The sequence below is a fragment of the Bombina bombina genome, chromosome 1, assembly GCF_027579735.1.
Source record: "Bombina bombina isolate aBomBom1 chromosome 1, aBomBom1.pri, whole genome shotgun sequence".
NCBI lineage: Eukaryota > Metazoa > Chordata > Amphibia > Anura > Bombinatoridae > Bombina > Bombina bombina.
In genome coordinates, this window is record NC_069499.1 from 544,391,997 (window position 1) to 544,416,158 (window position 24,162).

Here is a 24,162-nt window from a genome sequence, read left to right on the forward strand (position 1 = left end):
TAATCTTACTCCATGAGTAACCCATGGATTCGCACCAACAAAGATATTTTCGCCAAATCTTATGGTAGATTTTCCTGGTGACAGGCTTTCTAGCCTGAATCAGGGTATCGATAACCGACTCAGAGAAATCACGCTTAGATAGAATTAGGCGTTTAATCTCCAAGCAGTCAGACGCAGAGAAATTAGATTTGGATGTTTGAAAGGACCTTGAAGTAGAAGGTCCTGCCTCATTGGCAGAGTCCATGGTGGAACGGATGACATGTCCACTAGGTCTGCATACCAGGTCCTGCGTGACCACGCAGGCGCTATTAGAATCACTGACGCCCTCTCCTGCTTGATTCTGGCAACCAGACGAGGAAGGAGAGGAAACGGTGGAAACACATAGGCCAGATTGAAGGACCAAGGCGCTGCTAGAGCATCTATCAACACCGCCTGGGAATCCCGGGACCTGGACCCATAAAGAGGAAGTTTGGCATTCTGACGGGACGCCATCAGATCCAATTCTGGAGTGCCCCATAGCTGAGTCAGCTGGGCAAATACCTCCGGGTGGAGTTCCCACTCCCCCGGATGAAAAGTCTGATGACTTAGAAAATCCGCCTCCCAGTTGTCTACTCCTGGGATGTGAATTGCTGAGAGGTGGCAAGAGTGATCCTACGCCCACCTGATTATTTTGGTTTGCCATAAAAAAGTGTCAACCAGCCTAAATTAGCCCTGTTATGTAAGCTTGTAATTCCATACTTAGTCTCTGAATAAAGCTTAACCCTTCCCTCATGGGAAACCGTTCCCCCCAACTGAAGTTTTCTTGTACTCCTCAGTCCTGTGTGGGAACAGCAGTGGATTTTAGTTACAACATGCTAAAATCATCTTCCTCCCTGCAGAAATCTTCATCTCTTTTGTGCTAGAGAGTAAATAGTACACACCGGTACCATTTAAAAATAAACTTTTGCTTGTAGAACAAAAACTACAAATCTAACACCACATTCACTTTACCCTTCCGAGAGGGACCCTATTGCTTAGAGCCGGCAAAGAGAATGACTGGAGGGGGGTGGAGCTAGAGGAGGAGCTATATGGACAGCTCTGCTGTGTGCTCTCTTTGCCACTTCCTGTTAGGAAGGAGAATATCCCACAAGTAAAGGATGAACCCGTGGACTGGACACACCTTACAAGAGAAAGGTGATTGAGGTGCACACAAAATAAATAAAAACTTTATTTATTAACACTAAAACAAAAAACTAACATTTAAAATTTTCCAAAAAGATAGCTATTCACTAAACATATTCTCTCCTAATTGACAGTAAAAAAAAACAGAATTTATGTTTACCTGATAAATTACTTTCTCCAACGGTGTGTCCGGTCCACGGCGTCATCCTTACTTGTGGGATATTCTCTTCCCCAACAGGAAATGGCAAAGAGCCCAGCAAAGCTGGTCACATGATCCCTCCTAGGCTCCGCCTACCCCAGTCATTCGACCGACGTTAAGGAGGAATATTTGCATAGGAGAAACCATATGGTACCGTGGTGACTGTAGTTAAAGAAAATAAATTATCAGACCTGATTAAAAAAAAAAAAAAAAAAAAAAAAACCAGGGCGGGCCGTGGACCGGACACACCGTTGGAGAAAGTAATTTATCAGGTAAACATAAATTCTGTTTTCTCCAACATAGGTGTGTCCGGTCCACGGCGTCATCCTTACTTGTGGGAACCAATACCAAAGCTTTAGGACACGGATGAAGGGAGGGAGCAAATCAGGTCACCTAAATGGAAGGCACCACGGCTTGCAAAACCTTTCTCCCAAAAATAGCCTCAGAAGAAGCAAAAGTATCAAACTTGTAAAATTTGGTAAAAGTGTGCAGTGAAGACCAAGTCGCTGCCCTACATATCTGATCAACAGAAGCCTCGTTCTTGAAGGCCCATGTGGAAGCCACAGCCCTAGTGGAATGAGCTGTGATTCTTTCGGGAGGCTGCCGTCCGGCAGTCTCGTAAGCCAATCTGATGATGCTTTTAATCCAAAAAGAGAGAGAGGTAGAAGTTGCTTTTTGACCTCTCCTTTTACCGGAATAAACAACAAACAAGGAAGATGTTTGTCTAAAATCCTTTGTAGCATCTAAATAGAATTTTAGAGCGCGAACAACATCCAAATTGTGCAACAAACGTTCCTTCTTTGAAACTGGTTTCGGACACAGAGAAGGTACGATAATCTCCTGGTTAATGTTTTTGTTAGAAACAACTTTTGGAAGAAAACCAGGTTTAGTACGTAAAACCACCTTATCTGCATGGAACACCAGATAAGGAGGAGAACACTGCAGAGCAGATAATTCTGAAACTCTTCTAGCAGAAGAAATTGCAACTAAAAACAAAACTTTCCAAGATAATAACTTAATATCAACGGAATGCAAGGGTTCAAACGGAACCCCCTGAAGAACTGAAAGAACTAAATTGAGACTCCAAGGAGGAGTCAAAGGTTTGTAAACAGGCTTAATTCTAACCAGAGCCTGAACAAAGGCTTGAACATCTGGCACAGCGGCCAGCTTTTTGTGAAGTAACACAGACAAGGCAGAAATCTGTCCCTTCGGGGAACTTGCAGATAATCCTTTTTCCAATCCTTCTTGAAGGAAGGATAGAATCCTAGGAATCTTAACCTTGTCCCAAGGGAATCCTTTAGATTCACACCAACAGATATATTTTTTCCAAATTTTGTGGTAAATCTTTCTAGTTACAGGCTTTCTGGCCTGAACAAGAGTATCGATAACAGAATCTGAGAACCCTCGCTTCGATAAGATCAAGCGTTCAATCTCCAAGCAGTCAGCTGGAGTGAAACCAGATTCGGATGTTCGAACGGACCCTGAACAAGAAAGTCTCGTCTCAAAGGTAGCTTCCAAGGTGGAGCCGATGACATATTCACCAGATCTGCATACCAAGTCCTGCGTGGCCACGCAGGAGCTATCAAGATCACCGACGCCCTCTCCTGATTGATCCTGGCTACCAGCCTGGGGATGAGAGGAAACGGCGGGAACACATAAGCTAGTTTGAAGGTCCAAGGTGCTACTAGTGCATCCACTAGAGCCGCCTTGGGATCCCTGGATCTGGACCCGTAGCAAGGAACTTTGAAGTTCTGACGAGAGGCCATCAGATCCATGTCTGGAATGCCCCAAAGCTGAGTGACTTGGGCAAAGATTTCCGGATGGAGTTCCCACTCCCCCGGATGCAATGTCTGACGACTCAGAAAATCCGCTTCCCAATTTTCCACTCCTGGGATGTGGATAGCAGACAGGTGGCAGGAGTGAGACTCCGCCCATAGAATGATTTTGGTCACTTCTTCCATCGCCAGGGAACTCCTTGTTCCCCCCTGATGGTTGATGTACGCAACAGTTGTCATGTTGTCTGATTGAAACCGTATGAACTTGGTCCTCGCTAGCTGAGGCCAAGCCTTGAGAGCATTGAATATCGCTCTCAGTTCCAGAATATTTATCGGTAACAGAGATTCTTCCCGAGACCAAAGACCCTGAGCTTTCAGGGATCCCCAGACCGCGCCCCAGCCCATCAGACTGGCGTCGGTCGTGACAATGACCCACTCTGGTCTGCGGAATGTCATCCCTCGTGACAGGTTGTCCAGGGACAGCCACCAACGGAGTGAGTCTCTGGTCCTCTGATTTACTTGTATCTTCGGAGACAAGTCTGTATAGTCCCCATTCCACTGACTGAGCATGCACAGTTGTAATGGTCTTAGATGAATGCGCGCAAAAGGAACTATGTCCATTGCCGCTACCATCAACCCGATCACTTCCATGCACTGAGCTATGGAAGGAAGAGGAACGGAATGAAGTATCCGACAAGAGTCTAGAAGTTTTGTTTTTCTGGCCTCTGTCAGAAAAATCCTCATTTCTAAGGAGTCTATTATTGTTCCCAAGAAGGGAACCCTTGTTGACGGAGATAGAGAACTCTTTTCCACGTTCACTTTCCATCCGTGAGATCTGAGAAAGGCCAGGACAATGTCCGTGTGAGCCTTTGCTTGAGGAAGGGACGACGCTTGAATCAGAATGTCGTCCAAGTAAGGTACTACAGCAATGCCCCTTGGTCTTAGCACAGCTAGAAGGGACCCTAGTACCTTTGTGAAAATCCTTGGAGCAGTGGCTAATCCGAAAGGAAGCGCCACGAACTGGTAATGTTTGTCCAGGAATGCGAACCTCAGGAACCGATGATGTTCCTTGTGGATAGGAATATGTAGATACGCATCCTTTAAATCCACCGTGGTCATGAATTGACCTTCCTGGATGGAAGGAAGAATAGTTCGAATGGTTTCCATCTTGAACGATGGAACCTTGAGAAACTTGTTTAAGATCTTGAGATCTAAGATTGGTCTGAACGTTCCCTCTTTTTTGGGAACTATGAACAGATTGGAGTAGAACCCCATCCCTTGTTCTCTTAATGGAACAGGATGAATCACTCCCATTTTTAACAGGTCTTCTACACAATGTAAGAATGCCTGTCTTTTTATGTGGTCTGAAGACAACTGAGACCTGTGGAACCTCCCCCTTGGGGGAAGTCCCTTGAATTCCAGAAGATAACCTTGGGAGACTATTTCTAGCGCCCAAGGATCCAGAACATCTCTTGCCCAAGCCTGAGCGAAGAGAGAGAGTCTGCCCCCCACCAGATCCGGTCCCGGATCGGGGGCCAACATTTCATGCTGTCTTGGTAGCAGTGGCAGGTTTCTTGGCCTGCTTACCCTTGTTCCAGCCTTGCATTGGTCTCCAAGCTGGCTTGGCTTGAGAAGTATTACCCTCTTGCTTAGAGGACGTATCACTTTGGGCTGGTCCGTTTCTACGAAAGGGACGAAAATTAGGTTTATTTTTTGCCTTGAAAGGCCGATCCTGAGGAAGGGCGTGGCCCTTACCCCCAGTGATATCAGAGATAATCTCTTTCAAGTCAGGGCCAAACAGCGTTTTCCCCTTGAAAGGAATGTTAAGTAGCTTGTTCTTGGAAGACGCATCAGCCGACCAAGATTTCAACCAAAGCGCTCTGCGCGCCACAATAGCAAACCCAGAATTCTTAGCCGCTAACCTAGCCAATTGCAAAGTGACGTCTAGGGTGAAAGAATTAGCCAATTTGAGAGCATTGATTCTGTCCATAATCTCCTCATAAGGAGGAGAATCACTATCGACCGCCTTTATCAGCTCATCGAACCAGAAACATGCGGCTGTAGCGACAGGGACAATGCATGAAATTGGTTGTAGAAGGTAACCCTGCTGAACAAACATCTTTTTAAGCAAACCTTCTAATTTTTTATCCATAGGATCTTTGAAAGCACAACTATCCTCTATGGGTATAGTGGTGCGTTTGTTTAAAGTGGAAACCGCTCCCTCGACCTTGGGGACTGTCTGCCATAAGTCCTTTCTGGGGTCGACCATAGGAAACAATTTTTTAAATATGGGGGGAGGGACGAAAGGAATACCGGGCCTTTCCCATTCTTTATTAACAATGTCCGCCACCCGCTTGGGTATAGGAAAAGCTTCTGGGAGCCCCGGCACCTCTAGGAACTTGTCCATTTTACATAGTTTCTCTGGGATGACCAACTTGTCACAATCATCCAGAGTGGATAATACCTCCTTAAGCAGAATGCGGAGATGTTCCAACTTAAATTTAAATGCAATCACATCAGGTTCAGCTTGTTGAGAAATGTTCCCTGAATCAGTAATTTCTCCCTCAGACAAAACCTCCCTGGCCCCATCAGACTGGGTTAGGGGCCCTTCAGAAATATTATTATCAGCGTCGTCATGCTCTTCAGTATCTAAAACAGAGCAGTCGCGCTTACGCTGATAAGTGTTCATTTTGGCTAAAATGTTTTTGACAGAATTATCCATTACAGCCGTTAATTGTTGCATAGTAAGGAGTATTGGCGCGCTAGATGTACTAGGGGCCTCCTGAGTGGGCAAGACTCGTGTAGACGAAGGAGGGAATGATGCAGTACCATGCTTACTCCCCTCACTTGAGGAATCATCTTGGGCATCATTGTCATTGTCACATAAATCACATTTATTTAAATGAATAGGAATTCTGGCTTCCCCACATTCAGAACACAGTCTATCTGGTAGTTCAGACATGTTAAACAGGCATAAACTTGATAACAAAGTACAAAAAACGTTTTAAAATAAAACCGTTACTGTCACTTTAAATTTTAAACTGAACACACTTTATTACTGCAATTGCGAAAAAACATGAAGGAATTGTTCAAAATTCACCAAATTTTCACCACAGTGTCTTAAAGCCTTAAAAGTATTGCACACCAAATTTGGAAGCTTTAACCCTTAAAATAACGGAACCGGAGCCGTTTTGAACTTTAACCCCTTTACAGTCCCTGGTATCTGCTTTGCTGAGACCCAACCAAGCCCCAAGGGGAATACGATACCAAATGACGCCTTCAGAAAGTCTTTTCTAAGTATCAGAGCTCCTCTCACATGCGACTGCATGCCATGCCTCTCAAAAACAAGTGCGCAACACCGGCGCGAAAATGAGGCTCTGCCTATGCTTTGGGAAAGCCCCTAAAGAATAAGGTGTCTAAAACAGTGCCTGCCGATATTATTATATCAAAATACCCAGATAAAATGATTCCTCAAGGCTAAATATGTGTTAATAATGAATCGATTTAGCCCAGAAAAAGTCTACAGTCTTAATAAGCCCTTTTTGAAGCCCTTATTTACAATCGTAATAAACATGGCTTACCGGATCCCATAGGGAAAATGACAGCTTCCAGCATTACATCGTCTTGTTAGAATGTGTCATACCTCAAGCAGCAAGAGACTGCTCACTGTTCCCCCAACTGAAGTTAATTGCTCTCAACAGTCCTGTGTGGAACAGCCATGGATTTTAGTGACGGTTGCTAAAATCATTTTCCTCATACAAACAGAAATCTTCATCTCTTTTCTGTTTCTGAGTAAATAGTACATACCAGCACTATTTTAAAATAACAAACTCTTGATTGAATAATAAAAACTACAGTTAAACACTAAAAAACTCTAAGCCATCTCCGTGGAGATGTTGCCTGTACAACGGCAAAGAGAATGACTGGGGTAGGCGGAGCCTAGGAGGGATCATGTGACCAGCTTTGCTGGGCTCTTTGCCATTTCCTGTTGGGGAAGAGAATATCCCACAAGTAAGGATGACGCCGTGGACCGGACACACCTATGTTGGAGAAATGAGGGATCCCCTTCTAATAACCCATTTAATGAATGAAATAAAAAAGGGAAACTTTGTGGCTGCTCCAAATTCCCTAGAAGATATCTACAATTGGTGAATTATAGGGAATTGTGTGGTACCAAACTACAAAGGAAGTAACATGCGCATGTATTGAGGGAGGTAATATAAGATGGGTGAAGAATGAAGATTTGTTAGGAATAAAGTCCTGGGGATAATGAGCAAATAAAATAACACATAATTGCTCTACGTGTAAGGGAATTATAGGTATTTTTTTTTTTCTGCAGTAGTAGTGTCTAGGAATAACAAAGAATCAGGTATAGATCTTAATGCATTTATGGTGTTAGGGTTACAAATAATAGATGTAAAGAATAGGATTGATTTAGGTAGTAGTGTTTAACCAAGAATAGTAATCAGGAGACTGACCCTAAGTAATCTATATTCAGGTGTACTTGTGGTAAAAGTACTGCAGTTGATCGTCTGTGTATTGTTTCTACTCTCTAAGATACCTGATATTTGATAAATTTAAAAGCCGCATGTAAATATAAGTTAAAAGTGCTGTATATGCAAGGAGATTGTAAGTACTTACAAAGCAGTACCAAGGAGTAGTAAAAACAAATAATCTAAGCATGGGTTATAATTGATGCCTTGTCTAGGAGCTCACTGGTTGGTGGGGGAGCTATAATAGATATTCTGTGTAATATTCTGCATACAGGAGTAGGAGGGGTAGATGTAGCTTCTCCTAAAAACACAGGGGTAGAGGACAGCACTAGCATCCTGGCCTACTAAGATTTGTGCAAGGAAAAATTAAGTATCTAAATCCAAAGAATTGGTAAGGACTATACATGGTAGAAAAAGAACAGTGTATGTGTACTCTATAAAAAGGGTCCGAGTAATAATTGGGTGCAAGAGAAAATAGTTAGGAGCAAGAGAAAAGGAAATATACAAATGGAAAAATATATCACAAACGTGAAAAATAAATCACCACGCCACTGAAAAGAGATAAAAGACAGAAAACACAGAGTGAGATCAGTACAGAATCCAATAATCAGAGCCCAGAGAGAAACCCAGAAACACAGCTTACAACAAATCAATTAGCAGACTTGATCTTACCACAATTCGAAATTGTGAAAAAAGAGATTTCAGATCTATCTCAGGAAATCAGACAATTTTCGATCAGATTAACTGAGGTAGAAAATAGGGTGTCTGATGTAGAGGATAAAATAAATATTCAAGAGTCAACAGTGGTTAGGCACACAGAAAAGATCAATGCATTACAGTCAAAGATAGAAGATCTGGAAGACAGGTCACGGCGGAGTAATATCCGTGTAGTTGGTCTGCCCAAGACAAATGGGCAGGAAGATTTACTGACCTTTGGTGCAGTCACGCTACCCAACCTATTAGGAATGCAATCCGCTAATGGGGCTCTGCAGGTGGAGAGAGCACATAGGATTGGATCTCCAAGACAACCTAGAGAGAGCAACACCAGGCCATGAGTAGTTATTATTAAATATTTGAACTTTCAGGATAAAGTCAGCATAATGCACCATTATAGGAAAATGAGAACACTTCTGATAGGGGACAAACCAATTTTGATTTTTCAGGATTTCTCGGTGGAGACATCGGGGAAAAGGCGTGCTATGGCACCGTACTGTACAGGGCTGATAAAAGCTGGGCTGAGAGCCACTATGAGATACCCAGCCAAAATCACGGTCCTGGGGATGGACGGTGTTATAGCACTCAATACGGTGGAAGAAGCGAGAGCTTTTTGCACTGAAAATAATATAGAACTGTAGCGGTAATAGTTGGGAAACCTTCCACAGGTTGCCAAGAATGCAGAAATAGAATGCTAGGGTTCAGAGAAACAGAAGCAGGTGGGGAGGGGGGGGGGCAGGTGGTGGGAAATATACCTCTTTTTCTTTTTTTTTCCTTTTTTTTTTTTTTTTTTTCATGGTTACTAAAAATAGATCAGTAAAGGATGAGTGTGTCACTTAATTTTGTATCATGGAATGTGGGAGGGATAACCTCCCCCATTAAACGCAAGAATATTTTTAAAGTATTGAAAAAACAGAAACCAGACATTATATTTTTGCAAGAATTACATTTAAAAGCCGCTGAAATAGATAAGTTAAGAACTAATTGGCTTGCAGAAGTCATTGCCACCCCATGTGTGGCACGTAAGTGCGGGGTAGCAATATTATTGAATAGAAGTCTGGATTATGAAATATTAAAAGCTAAACTGGATCCACAGGGTAGATTTATTATTATGCAAATCAAAATTGATGATAGAATATGGACCCTGTGTAATATATACGCACCCAACACATTCAAACTCAATTTTTGGCAACAGATAATAAAGGAGCCGACACCGTATTTAGGTCAGAATCTGATAATAGCAGGTGACATGAACACAACACCATATCCCGATAGTGATCGATTCAAGGCAGGTCACAGACAGGCATACCAGCGGGAGGCAAGAATTTTTCGTAATGTTTTAAAAACCATTAAAGTCCAAGATATCTGGCGATTTCAACATCCAGACGAAAGGTCCTATACGTGTGAATCTAAGGCACATCGATGTTTTTCAAGAATAGACATGTTTTTAATAGATGAACATCTTCTAAAACATGAAATTAGGACACACATAGAAGAGATAATACTATCGGACCATGCAATAATTAGTTTTAAGATACTACCTCATGATAGGGTGAGCTACAAGACGAATACATTCAGATTTCCGGGATATATGTCCAAAAGTATAAAATTTGTCAATTGGGTTTCAAACAAGTGGAAAGAATATATTGAACTGAACAGAGAATATTCTGATAAATTGGAGATTTTGTGGGAGGCAGGTAAAGCGGTCATACACGGCGAGATTAAGGCGTACATGGTTAAGTTAAACCGCAAAAATAAGGCGAGAGAAATTCAGCTGGCAAACCAGGTTAGAAATGCATATGTGAGGTACTTAAATAGCCCGAACTGGGGTCGATGGGAAAAATATGCATATGCTAAAACAGAAAGGGAACAATTCATGAAAGAAAAATGGGCAAATGAAGAGGCAAAGTGTAGGGCAAGATTCCAAGGACTTCAGGGAGTTTCGGCAAAACATCTTGCCAAGATAACTAAATTTCGTAAGAAATGTAATATAATCTCTACAATTAAGGAAGGCAAGAATATGTATACTAGCCCTATAGCAATAAGAGAAATATTCCTTCAATATTACCAAAAGCTATACTCGGAGGAGGAAATAAACAAGGAATGTAAGCAACAATTTTGGGAACAGATAAAAACTCCTAAAGTTGCCCAAGAAGCATTACAACAGGTAAATGCACCAATTTCTGAAGGAGAAGTGTTAAGAGCTACTCAAAAAGCTAAATCGGGTAAAGCACCTGGGCCAGATGGCCTCTCCGCCGAATTTTACAAGATGACTACAGAAACAATAATAGGGACTCTAACTAAACTATATAACAAGTACTATATTAAGAATGATATGAAATTCCCATATTTTTCAGACGCAATTATATCATTAATCCTTAAAAAAGGGAAAGATGCCACAAACATGTCATCGTATCGCCCTATTTCACTATTAAATCATGACTATAAGCTATTAATGTCTATAGTAGCAGATAGACTAAAAAAAGTAATATCAGATCTGATACATCCAGATCAGGTTGGGTTCATACCAGGAAGGAATTCAGTACGTAACATGAGAAGACTGTTAACAATGGTGGATCACTTTTATTGGATCGGGCAGGGCGCCTCGGGGAAGAGAAGGAACCAGATAGATAAAGATATCGCATTAGTAACAATAGACGCTGAAAAGGCATTTGATTCAATAGGATGGGATCACCTTTTTGTATCTCTGGAGAATTTCGGTCTCTCGGGTGCCCTGCTCGATCTGATTAAAATGATTTATAAACAACCTAAATCACAGCTGCTAATTAACGGGGAATTATCTAAGCCAATAGTTCTCGAAAGAGGAACGCGTCAAGGGTGCCCGCTCTCTCCTTTACTGTTTGACATTGCGCTTGAACCTCTTGCAATATATATTAGACATAAACTAGCTCCAGTAAAGATAGGAGCGGAAAGTATGATGATCTCGCTTTATGCGGATGACATTTTATTCTTTTTACAGGACACAGGTACCTGTATCCCACAACTTCTACAGTCGATCAAGAAATTTAGTTCATTCACAGGTTATAAAATAAACCCCACAAAGTCGGAAATTTTATGGATAAATAAAACTAAGGCGAGCCAGAATACAATTTTTAAAAAGGTTCAGTTCATTAATTATCTAGGGATCAAAATCGGGAGGAATCCAGGGGACTGGTACCAGTTGAATTATAAAGAATTATTTGATAATATGGAATCAGAAATAGGAAAGTGGAATGTGTATTATTTGTCATTGTCTGCACGGATTATACTGATAAAAACAATTTTTTTCCCAAAAATATTATTTCGTCTTCAAAACCTACCATTAGTGATTAAAAAGAAAGATATTGACATATATAACAGAGCATGTTCAAGATTTATTTGGGGCAAGCGGAAGGCACGTATATCAATAGAAAAACTGAGTTATGCAAAAAAACATGGCGGATTTGCCCTCCCTAACATTAGGTATTATAATTACGTCACCTTGATTAAATTTAGAATAGACTGGTTGACCGAGTCAGAATATGTCACGTATTATAAATTGGAAACTGAGATGGTCAAACCCTTTAATCTGAAAGCAATATTACATTGTCCACATAAGAACCTACCAAGTAATGTGGCGAATTTAGTAACATTTACTAGCATAGTCTGGGCATGGCAAAATACTGTCATATAGTGGGACAAGAGTACCATGTGTCAACATTGCTACCGATTGTTGGGTGCATAGATTTTTCACCAGGGTTACATAATAGGATTTTCCTTGAATGGCAAGGCATGGGCTTGAAGTACTTCTCACAAATTAGAATGGGAGCGGAGGGACCATCACGGACCTTTGGGAGTCTGGCGGCAGAATATAATCTACCCGTTAAACAGTTTTATACATATTTACAACTAAGACATTACATAGAAACCCATATCATGAGATATGGAGTGGACTGGAGCCAGGCCATGGTGGAGCCGGGTCTAAAAGTATATCAGGCAGGGAAGCGGTCCATAGCGATATGGTATCAGAACATAATACAGAGATTAGGAATGATACAAATAAATCTGAGTACGGAAAAATTTCTTAGATATTTTCCCTTTATACACAGCGAAAATATAATGGATAGTATTAAGAGGGCGGAAGAAGCTACAGAGAGAATAAGTTGGCGAGAGTCACATGCAAAATTGATAAATAATTTTTATTTGACTCCAGAGAGAATCAGTGGTTGGGCCAGAGCAGCCCCAACAAGTTGCTACAAATGCAATTACGCAAAAGCAAATTTGATGCATTGCTTATGGAGTTGCCCGAAACTACAGCAATACTGGCTGAAAATTCAGTTCTGGCTCAACAAATATTTAACTGATAAAATAAAATTGGAGGCAATACAGATATTTTTTCTTTATCAGACTGAAAACACAGGGGATAAAAATCTTACAAATTTGGCTATTCTGGTAACCCGTAGTCTCATATTCCGGAAATGGAAACAGAAAGAGGTGCCAAGTATGAACGAATTTATAAATAACATGAGATTTCAAATGATAGTGGAAAGGCAGGACTTCAAAAATACAGAGAAACATCACAAAAGGTACTTTAGCAAGTGGAAAAATTATATTGAGTCATGGCCAAGGGCATTGCAGCAGCAGTTTCTTGACCCTCTGCAGAGCTCAGTTCCTTTCCTAAATCTAGTAGTAGCAGGAATTTTATCGGCACACTGGGTGAGGAGATAAGATGACTCATCCATCCTGATATCCACAGGAGATTTTTTTTTTTCTTTTTTCTTCCCCCCCCATGGCTCCGGTCGCTCTCGCCCCTTCCCCCCCCCCTTTTCTTATCGGCAGTAAATGGGTACCCCATAGATAAAGTTGGGAGATGGGGCTCTGTTGGCGATGAAAGGTAGAGATAGATGATATTGAGAAAGTAGTACTAATTGATCGAACTGAACACATGAAGGGTTTGAGAGAGTTAACGGATATATAGGGCGTATTAAGATCATCTGATAGGATGAAGATAGGAACAATAGGTCGAATGTTTAATATAGCAGATAAAGCAGGAGAGAGTTAGTGGACATCTTGGAACAGTAAGACCTTTAGATAAAGAGAGGAACGCCAAGAAGAAATTTTGTAGATAAATTAGGAATTTGTATCTCTCTTTTGCATATGAGAAAGGGTGGAAGTTTTAGAGGCACCAGAGGGTGTCATAATAGATTGGCTTTTCATTTCAGGTTTAAGAGAAAAATTGAACATGAAATATGTATTTATAGGGAAGGTAGAATGAATAACAGAATTTATGCTTACCTGATAAATTACTTTCTCCAACGGTGTGTCCGGTCCACGGCGTCATCCTTACTTGTGGGATATCTCTTCCCCAACAGGAAATGGCAAAGAGTCCCAGCAAAGCTGGCCATATAGTCCCTCCTAGGCTCCGCCCACCCCAGTCATTCGACCGACGGACAGGAGGAAATATATATAGGAGAAACCATATGGTACCGTGGTGACTGTAGTTAGAGAAAATAATTCATCAGACGTGATTAAAAAACCAGGGCGAGCCGTGCACCGGATACACCGTTGGAGAAAACATAATTTATGCTTACCTGATAAATTCCTTTCTCCTGTAGTGTAGTCAGTCCACGGGTCATCCATTACTTATGGGATATTAACTCCTCCCCAACAGGAAGTGCAAGAGGATCACCCAAGCAGAGCTGCTATATAGCTCCTCCCCTCTACGTCATACCCAGTCATTCGACCGAAACCAAACGAGAAAGGAGAAACTATAGGGTGCAGTGGTGACTGGAATTTAATTTAAATTTAAGACCTGCCATAAAAAACAGGGCGGGCCGTGGACTGACTACACTACAGGAGAAAGGAATTTATCAGGTAAGCATAAATTATGTTTTCTCCTGTTAAGTGTAGTCAGTCCACGGGTCATCCATTACTTATGGGATACCAATACCAAAGCTAGAAGTACACGGATGACGGGAGGGAAAGGCAGGATCTTTACACAGAAGGAACCACTGCCTGAAGAACCTTTCTCCCAAAAACAGCCTCAGAAGAAGCAAAAGTGTCAAATTTGTAAAATTTGGAAAAAGTATGAAGAGAAGACCAAGTTGCAGCCTTGCAAATCTGTTCAACAGAGGCCTCATTCTTAAAGGCCCACGTGGAAGCCACAGCTCTCGTAGAATGAGCTGTAATTCTTTCAGGAGGCTGCTGTCCAGCAGTCTCATAAGCTAAACGTATTATGCTACGAAGCCAAAAAGAGAGAGAGGTAGCAGATGCTTTTTGACCTCTCCTCTGACCAGAATAAACTACAAACAGGGAAGATGTTTGGCGAAAATCTTTAGTTGCCTGTAAATAAAATTTCAAGGCACGGACTACGTCTAGATTGTGTAGAAGTCGTTCCTTCTTTGAAGAAGGGTTAGGGCACAATGATGGAACAACAATCTCTTGATTGATATTCTTGTTAGTGACTACCTTAGGTAAGAACCCAGGTTTAGTACGCAGAACTACCTTGTCTGAATGAAAAATCAGATAAGGAGAATCACAATGTAAAGCCGATAACTCAGAGAGACTCTACGAGCCGAGGAAATAGCCATTAGAAACAGAACTTTCCAAGATAACAGCTTGATATCAATGGAATGAAGGGGTTCAAACGGAACACCCTGTAAAACGTTAAGAACTAAGTTTAAGCTCCACGGTGGAGCAACAGACTTAAACACAGGCTTAATCCTGGCCAAAGCCTGACAAAAAGCCTGAACGTCTGGAACTTCTGACAGACGTTTGTGTAAAAGGATGGACAGAGCTGAGATCTGTCCCTTTAAAGAACTTGCAGATAAACCCTTTTCTAAACCTTCTTGTAGAAAAGACAATATCCTAGGAATCCTAACCTTACTCCATGAGTAACTCTTGGATTCGCACCAGTGTAAATATTTACGCCATATTTTATGGTAAATTTTCCTGGTAACAGGTTTCCTAGCCTGTATTAAGGTGTCAATTACTGACTCCGAAAATCCACGCTTTGATAAAATCAAGCGTTCAATCTCCATGCAGTCAGCTTCAGAGAAATTAGATTTTGATGTTTGAAAGGACCCTGAATTAGAAGGTCCTGTCTCAGAGGCAGAGACCAAGGTGGACAGGATGACATGTCCACTAGATCTGCATACCAGGTCCTGCGTGGCCACGCAGGCGCTATTAGAATCACAGATGCTTTCTCCTGTTTGATCCTGGCAATCAAACGAGGAAGCATCGGGAAGGGTGGAAACACATAAGCCATCCAGAAGGTCCAAGGTGCTGTCAAAGCATCTATCAGGATCGCTCCCGGGTCCCTGGACCTGGACCCGTAACAAGGAAGCTTGGCGTTCTGGCGAGACGCCATGAGATCCATATCTGGTTTGCCCCAACGTCGAAGTATTTGGGCAAAGACCTCCGGATGAAGTTCCCACTCCCCCGGATGAAAAGTCTGGCTACTTAGGAAATCCGCCTCCCAGTTCTCCACGCCTGGGATGTGGATCGCTGACAGGTGGCAAGAGTGAGACTTTGCCCAACGAATTATCTTTGATACTTCCATCATCGCTAGGGAACTCCTTGTCCCTCCCTGATGGTTGATGTAAGCCACAGTCGTGATGTTGTCCGACTGAAACCTGATGAACCTCATAGTTGCTAACTGAGGCCAAGCCAGAAGGGCATTGAGAACTGCTCTCAATTCCAGAATGTTTATTGGAAGGAGACTCTCCTCCTGAGTCCATGATCCCTGAGCCTTCAGGGAATTCCAGACAGCGCCCCAACCTAGTAGGCTGGCGTCTGTTGTTACAATTGTCCAGTCTGGCCTGCTGAAGGGCATCCCCCTGGACAGATGTGGCTGAGAAAGCCACCATAGAAGAGAATCTCTGGTCTCTTGATCCAGATTCAGCATAGGGGACAAATCTGAGTAATCCCCATTCCACTGACTTAGCATGCACAATTGCAGCGGTCTGAGATGTAGGCGTGCAAAAGGTACTATGTCCATTGCCGCTACCATTAAGCCGATTACCTCCATGCATTGAGCCACTGATGGGTGTTGAATGGAATGAAGGACACGGCAAGCATTTAGAAGTTTTGTTAACCTGTCCTCTGTCAGGTAAATTTTCATTTCTACCGAATCTATAAGAGTCCCCAAGAAGGGAACTCTTGTGAGTGGCAATAGAGAACTCTTTTCTACGTTCACCTTCCACCCATGCGACCTTAGAAATGCCAGAACTAACTCTGTATGAGACTTGGCAGTTTGGAAATTTGACGCTTGTATCAGAATGTCGTCTAGGTACGGAGCTACCGCTATTCCTCGCGGTCTTAGTACCGCCAGAAGAGAGCCCAGGACCTTTGTAAAGATTCTTGGAGCCGTAGCTAACCCGAAGGGAAGAGCTACAAACTGATAATGCCTGTCTAGGAAGGCAAACCTTAGGTACCGGTAATGATCCCTGTGAATCGGTATGTGAAGGTACGCATCCTTTAGATCCACTGTGGTCATGAACTGACCCTTTTGGATCATGGGTAAGATTGTCCGAATAGTTTCCATTTTGAACGATGGAACTCTTAGGAATTTGTTTAGGATCTTTAAATCCAAGATTGGTCTGAAGGTTCCCTCTTTCTTGGGAACCACAAACAGATTTGAGTAAAACCCTTGTCCGTGTTCCGACCGCGGAACCGGGTGGATCACTCCCATTAGCAAAAGATCTTGTACACAGCGTAGAAACGCCTCTTTCTTTGTCTGGTTTGTTGACAACCTTGAAAGATTAAATCTCCCTTTGGGAGGAGAAGCTTTGAAGTCCAGAAGATATCCCTGGGATATGATCTCTAACGCCCAGGGATCCTGGACATCTCTTGCCCAAGCCTGGGCGAAGAGAGAAAGTCTGCCCCCTACTAGATCCGTTGCCGGATCGGGGGCCCTCACTTCATGCTGTCTTAGGGGCGGCAGCAGGTTTTCTGGCCTGCTTGCCCTTGTTCCAGGTCTGGTTAGGTTTCCAGCCCTGTCTGTAACGAGCAACAGTTCCTTCCTGTTTTGTAGCGGAGGAAGTTGATGCTGCTCCTGCCTTGAAGTTACGAAAGGCACGAAAATTAGACTGTCTAGCCCTTGGTTTGGCTCTGTCTTGAGGCAGGGCATGTCCCTTACCTCCAGTAATGTCAGCGATAATTTCTTTCAAACCGGGCCCAAATAATGTCTGTCCTTTGAAAGGTATGTAAAGCAATTTAGATTTAGAAGTCACATCGGCTGACCAGGATTTTAGCCACAGCGCTCTGCGCGCCTGGATGGCGAATCCGGAATTCTTAGCCGTAAGCTTAGTTAAATGTACTACGGCATCAGAAATAAATGAATTAGCTAGCTTAAGGACTCTAAGCTTGTCTATGATTTCATCCAATGGAACTGAGCTAATGGTCTCCTCTAGAGACTCAAACCAAAAAGCCGCCGCAGCCGTGACAGGCGCAATGCATGCGAGAGGTTGTAATATAAAACCTTATTGAGTAAACATTTTCTTAAGGTAACCTTCTAATTTTTTGTCCATTGGGTCTGAAAAGGCACAGCTATCCTCCACCAAGATAGTGGTACGCTTAGCAAGAGTAGAAACTGCTCCTTCCACCTTAGGGACCGTCTGCCATAAGTCCCGTGTGGTGGCGTCTATTGGAAACATTTTTCTAAATATAGGAGGGGGGGAAAAGGGTACACCTGGCCTATCCCACTCCTTAGTAATAATTTCTGTAAGTCTCTTAGGTATAGGAAAGACGTCAGTACACGCCGGTACCGCATAGTATCTATCCAGCCTACATAATTTCTCTGGGATTGCAACCGTGTTACAATCATTGAGAGCCGCTAATACCTCCCCTAATAATACACGGAGGTTTTCAAGCTTAAATTTAAAATTTGAAATGTCTGAGTCCAGTCTATTTGGATCAGATCCGTCACCCACAGAATGAAGCTCTCCGTCTTCATGTTCTGCCACTTGTGACGCAGTATCAGACATGGCTCTAACATTATCAGCGTACTCTGTTCTCACCCCAGAGTGGTCGCGTTTACCTCTAAGTTCTGGTAATTTAGATAAAACTTCAGTCATAACATTAGCCATGTCTTGTAAAGTGATTTGTAATGGCCGCCCTGATGTACTTGGCGTCGCAATATCACGCACCTCCTGAGCGGGAGATGCAGGTACTGACACGTGAGGAGAGTTAGTCGGCATAACTTTCCCCTCGTTGTCTGGTGAAATTTTCTTAAAATGTACAGATTGACTTTTATTTAAAGTAGCATCAATGCAATTAGTACACAAATTTCTATTGGGCTCCACATTGGCTTTTGAACATATTGCACAAAGAGATTCCTCTATGTCAGACATGTTAAAACAAACTAGCAATTAGACTAGCAAGCTTGGAAAATACTTTTCAAATAAATTTGCAAGCAATATAAAAAACGTTACTGTGCCTTTAAGAAGCACACAAAAACTGTCACAGTTGAATAACAATGAACCGGATTAGTTATAGAAACCAAATTTTCACAGTAAATGCATAAATTTAGCAAAGGATTGCACTCATTAGCAATGGATGATTAACACTTAATATCAGAAAAACGGATAACAATAGAAAATAAAAGCGTTTTTATCACAGTCAAAGCACAGTCTCACAGGTCTGCTGTGAGTGATTACCTCCCTCAAAACTAGTTTTGAAGACCCCTGAGCTCTGTAGAGACGTCCTGGATCATGCAGGGAGAAGAAGGCAGACTGTGACTGAATTTCTAATGCGTAGTAAAAGCGCCAAAATAGGCCCCTCCCACTCACAATACCACAGTGAGGGAAGCTCAGTAAACTGTTTTAATTCAAAACAAACGACAGCCATGTGGAAAATAACGCCCAAAACAATTTTTCACCAAGTACCAACAAACGTTTCAAATCTAATTTATGAAATGTCATTAAAAAGCCTGTTGCTAGTCGCTCACACTGCAAGTTAGGCTAAAAGTTATATGCATACAGTATTTTCCCAGTGAAGTGCCATTCCCCAGAAATACTTAAGTGTAAACATACATACATATCAGCCTGATACCAGTTGCTACTACTGCATTTAAGGCTGTACTTACATTATATCGGTATTAGCAGTATTTTCTCAGTCAATTCCATTCCTTAGAAAATAATATACTGCAACATACCTCTTTGCAGGTGAACCTGCCCGCTGTCCCCTGTTCTGAAGTTACCTCACTCCTCAGAATGGCCGAGAACAGCAAATGGATCTTAGTTACGTCCGCTAAGATCATACACAAAACTCAGGTAGATTCTTCTTCAAATGCTGCCTGAGAAAAAACAACACACTCCGGTGCCGTTTAAAATAACAAACTTTTGATTGAAGAAATAAAAACTAAGTTTAATAACCACAGTCCTCTCACACATCCTATCTATTAGTTGGGTGCAAGAGAATGACTGGGTATGACGTAGAGGGGAGGAGCTATATAGCAGCTCTGCTTGGGTGATCCTCTTGCACTTCCTGTTGGGGAGGAGTTAATATCCCATAAGTAATGGATGACCCGTGGACTGACTACACTTAACAGGAGAAAGTAATTTATCAGGTAAGCATAAATTCTGTTTTCTCCAACATTGGTGTGTCCGGTCCACGGCGTCATCCTTACTTGTGGGAACCAATACCAAAGCTTTAGGACACGGATGAAGGGAGGGAGCAAATCAGGTTACCTAAACGGAAGGCACCACAGTTTGCAAAACCTTTCTCCCAAAAATAGCCTCCGAAGAAGCAAATGTATCAAATTTGTAAAATTTGGCAAAAGTGTGCAGTGAAGACCAAGTCGCTGCCTTACATATCTGGTCAACAGAAGCCTCGTTCTTGAAGGCCCATGTGGAAGCCACAGCCCTAGTGGAGTGAGCTGTGATTCTTTCAGGAGGCTGCCGTCCGGCAGTCTCATAAGCCAATCGGATGATGCTTTTAAGCCAAAAGGAAAGAGAGGTAGAAGTCGCTTTTTGACCTCTCCTTTTACCAGAATAAACAACAAACAAGGAAGATGTTTGTCTGAAATCTTTTGTAGCCTCTAAATAGAATTTTAGAGCACGGACTACGTCCAAATTGTGTAACAAACGTTCCTTCTTTGAAACTGGATTCGGACATAAAGAAGGTACAACTATCTCCTGGTTAATATTTTTGTTAGAAACAACCTTAGGAAGAAAACCAGGCTTAGTATGCAAAACCACCTTATCTGCATGGAACACCAGATAGGGCGGAGAACACTGCAGAGCAGATAACTCTGAAACTCTTCTAGCAGAAGAAATTGCAACCAAAAACAAAACTTTCCAAGATAGTAACTTAATATCTATGGAATGTAAAGGTTCAAACGGAACCCCTTGAAGAACTGAAAGAACTAGATTTAGACTCCAGGGAGGAGTCAAATGTCTGTAAACAGGCTTGATCCTAACCAGAGCCTGAACAAATGCTTGAACATCTGGCACAGCTGCCAGTCTTTTGTGTAGTAAGACAGATAAAGCAGAGATCTATCCCTTTAGAGAACTTGCAGATAATCCTTTCTCCAAACCTTCTTGTAGAAAGGAAAGAATCTTAGGAATTTTTATCTTATTCCATGGGAATCCTTTGGATTCACACCAACAGATATATCTTTTCCATATTTTATGGTAAATCTTTCTAGTTACCGGTTTTCTGGCCTGAACCAGAGTATCTATCACAGAATCTGAAAACCCACGCTTCGATAGAATCAAGCGTTCAATCTCCAAGCCGTCAGCTGGAGGGAAACCAGATTTGGATGTTCGAATGGACCCTGAACAAGAAGGTCCTGTCTCAAAGGTAGCTTCCATGGTGGAACCGATGACATATTCACCAGGTCTGCATACCAAGTCCTGCGTGGCCAAGCAGGAGCTATCAAGATCACCGATGCCCTCTCCTGATTGATCCTGGCTACCAGCCTGGGAATGAGAGGAAACGGTGGAAATACATAAGCTAGGTTGAAGGTCCAAGGTGCTACTAGTGCATCTACTAGAGTCGCCTTGGGATCCCTGGATCTGGACCCGTAGCAAGGAACCTTGAAGTTCTGACGAGACGCCATCAGATCCATGTCTGGAATGCCCCATAATTGAGTTATTTGGGCAAAGATCTCCGGATGGAGTTCCCACTCCCCCGGATGGAATGTCTGACGACTCAGAAAATCCGCCTCCCAGTTTTCCACACCTGGGATGTGGATCGCAGACAGGTGGCAGGAGTGATCCTCCGCCCATTGAATTATTTTGGTCACTTCTTTCATCGCCAGGGAACTCCTTGTTCCCCCCTGATGATTGATATACGCAACGGTCGTCATGTTGTCTGATTGGAACCTTATGAATCTGGCCTTTGTTAGTTGAGGCCAAGCCCTGAGAGCATTGAATATCGCTCTCAGTTCCAGAATGTTTATCGGGAGAAGAGACTCTTCCCGAGACCATAGACCCTGAGCTTTCAGGGATTCCCAGACCGCGCCCCAGCCCACTAGACTGGCGTCGGTCGTGACAATGACCCACTCTGGTCTGCGGAAGCTCATTCCCTGGGACAGATGGTCCAGGGTCAGCCACCAACGGAGTGAATCTCTGGTCTTCTGATCTACTTGAATCATTGGAGACAAGTCTGTATAGTCCCCATTCCACTGTTTGAGCATGCACAGTTGTAATGGTCTTAGATGAATTCGTGCAAAAGGAACTATGTCCATTGCTGCAACCATCAACCCTACTACTTCCATGCACTGTGCTATGGAAGGATGAGGAACAGAATGAAGAACTTGACAAGTGCTTAGAAGTTTTGACTTTCTGACCTCTGCCAGAAAAATCCTCATTTCTAAGGAATCTATTATTGTTCCCAAGAAGGGAACTCTTGTTGACGGAGACAGAGAACTTTTTTCTATGTTCACCTTCCATCCGTGTGATCTGAGAAAGGCCAGAACGATGTCTGTATGAGCCTTTGCTTTTGACAGGGACGACGCTTGTATTAGAATGTCGTCCAAGTAAGGTACTACTGCAATGCCCCTCGGTCTTAGAACCGCTAGAAGGGACCCTAGTACCTTTGTGAAAATCCTTGGAGCAGTGGCTAACCCGAATGGGAGGGCCACAAACTGGTAATGCTTGTCCAAAAAAGCGAACCTTAGGAACTGATGATGTTCTTTGTTGATAGGAATATGTAGGTACGCATCCTTTAGATCCACGGTAGTCATAAATTGACTTTCCTGGATAGTGGGTAGAATCGTTCGAATGGTTTCCATCTTGAACGATGGTACCCTGAGAAATTTGTTTAGGATCTTCAAATCCAAAATTGGTCTAAAAGTTCCCTCTTTTTTGGGAACTACGAACAGATTGGAATAAAATCCCATTCCTTGTTCCTTTATTGGAACTGGGTGTATCACTCCCATCTTTAACAGGTCTTCTACACAATGTAAGAACGCCTGTCTCTTTATTTGGTTTGAGGATAAGTGAGACATGTGGAACCTTCCCCTTGGGGGTAGTTCCCTGAATTCCAGGAGATAACCCTGAGAAACTATTTCTAGCGCCCAGGGATCCTGAACATCTCTTGCCCAAGCCTGAGCAAAGAGAGAGAGTCTGCCCCCCACTAGATCCGGTCCCGGATCGGGGGCTACTCCTTCATGCTGTTTTGTTAGCAGCGGCAGGCTTCTTGGCCTGCTTACCCTTGTTCCAGCCTTGCATCGGTTTCCAGGCTGGTTTGGGTTGTGAGGCATTACCCTCTTGCTTAGAGGATGCAGAATTAGAGGTCGGTCCGTTCCTGAAATTGCGAAAGGAACGAAAATTAGACTTATTTTTGGCCTTGAAAGGCCTATCTTGTGGAAGGGCGTGGCCCTTTCCCCCAGTGATGTCTGAAATAATCTCTTTCAATTCTGGTCCAAATAGAGTTTTACCTTTGAAAGGGATGTTAAGCAATTTTGTCTTGGATGACACATCCGCTGACCAAGACTTTAGCCAAAGCGATCTGCGCGCCACGATAGCAAACACTGAATTTTTCGCCGCTAATCTAGCTAATTGCAAAGCGGCATCTAAAATAAAAGAGTTAGCCAACTTAAGTGCATGAACTCTGTCCATAACCTCCTCATATGGAGTCTCTCTACTAAGCGAGTTTTCTAGTTCCTCGAACCAGAACCACGCTGCTGTAGTGACAGGAACAATGCACGAAATGGGTTGTAGAAGGTAACCTTGCTGTACAAAAATCTTTTTAAGCAAACCCTCCAATTTTTTATCCATAGGATCTTTGAGAGCACAACTATCTTCGATAGGAATAGTAGTGCGTTTGTTTAGAGTAGAAACTGCCCCCTCGACCTTAGGGACCGTCTGCCATAAGTCCTTTCTGGGGTCGACCATAGGAAATAATTTCTTAAATATAGGGGGGGGGGACAAAAGGTATGCCGGGCTTTTCCCACTCCTTATTTACTATGTCCGCCACCCGCTTGGGTATAGGAAAAGCGTTGGGGTGCACTGGAACCTCTAGGAACTTGTCCATCTTGCATAATTTCTCTGGAATGACCAAGTTGTCACAATCATCCAGAGTAGATAACACCTCCTTAAGTAGTGCGCGGAGATGTTCTAATTTAAATTTAAATGTCACAACATCAGGTTCAGCTTGTTGAGAAATTTTTCCTGAATCTGAAATTTCCCCATCTGACAAAACCTCCCTCATGGCCCCTTCAGATTGGTGTGAGGGTATGACAGAACAATTATCATCAGCGCCCTCCTGCTCTTCAGTGTTTAAAACAGAGCAATCGCGCTTTCTCTGATAAGTAGGCATTTTGGATAAAATATTTGCTATGGAGTTATCCATTACAGCCGTTAATTGTTGCATGGTAATAAGCATTGGCGCA

At 42.7% G+C, this 24,162-nt stretch overlaps 1 protein-coding gene across 6 annotated transcripts in view; it reads right to left on the minus strand.

Moving 5' to 3' along the window:
- The window catches only part of NBEAL1 (neurobeachin like 1), a 759,124-nt gene that overhangs the window by 633,156 nt on the left and 101,806 nt on the right, over positions 1 to 24,162 (minus strand). The window lies entirely within an intron of this gene.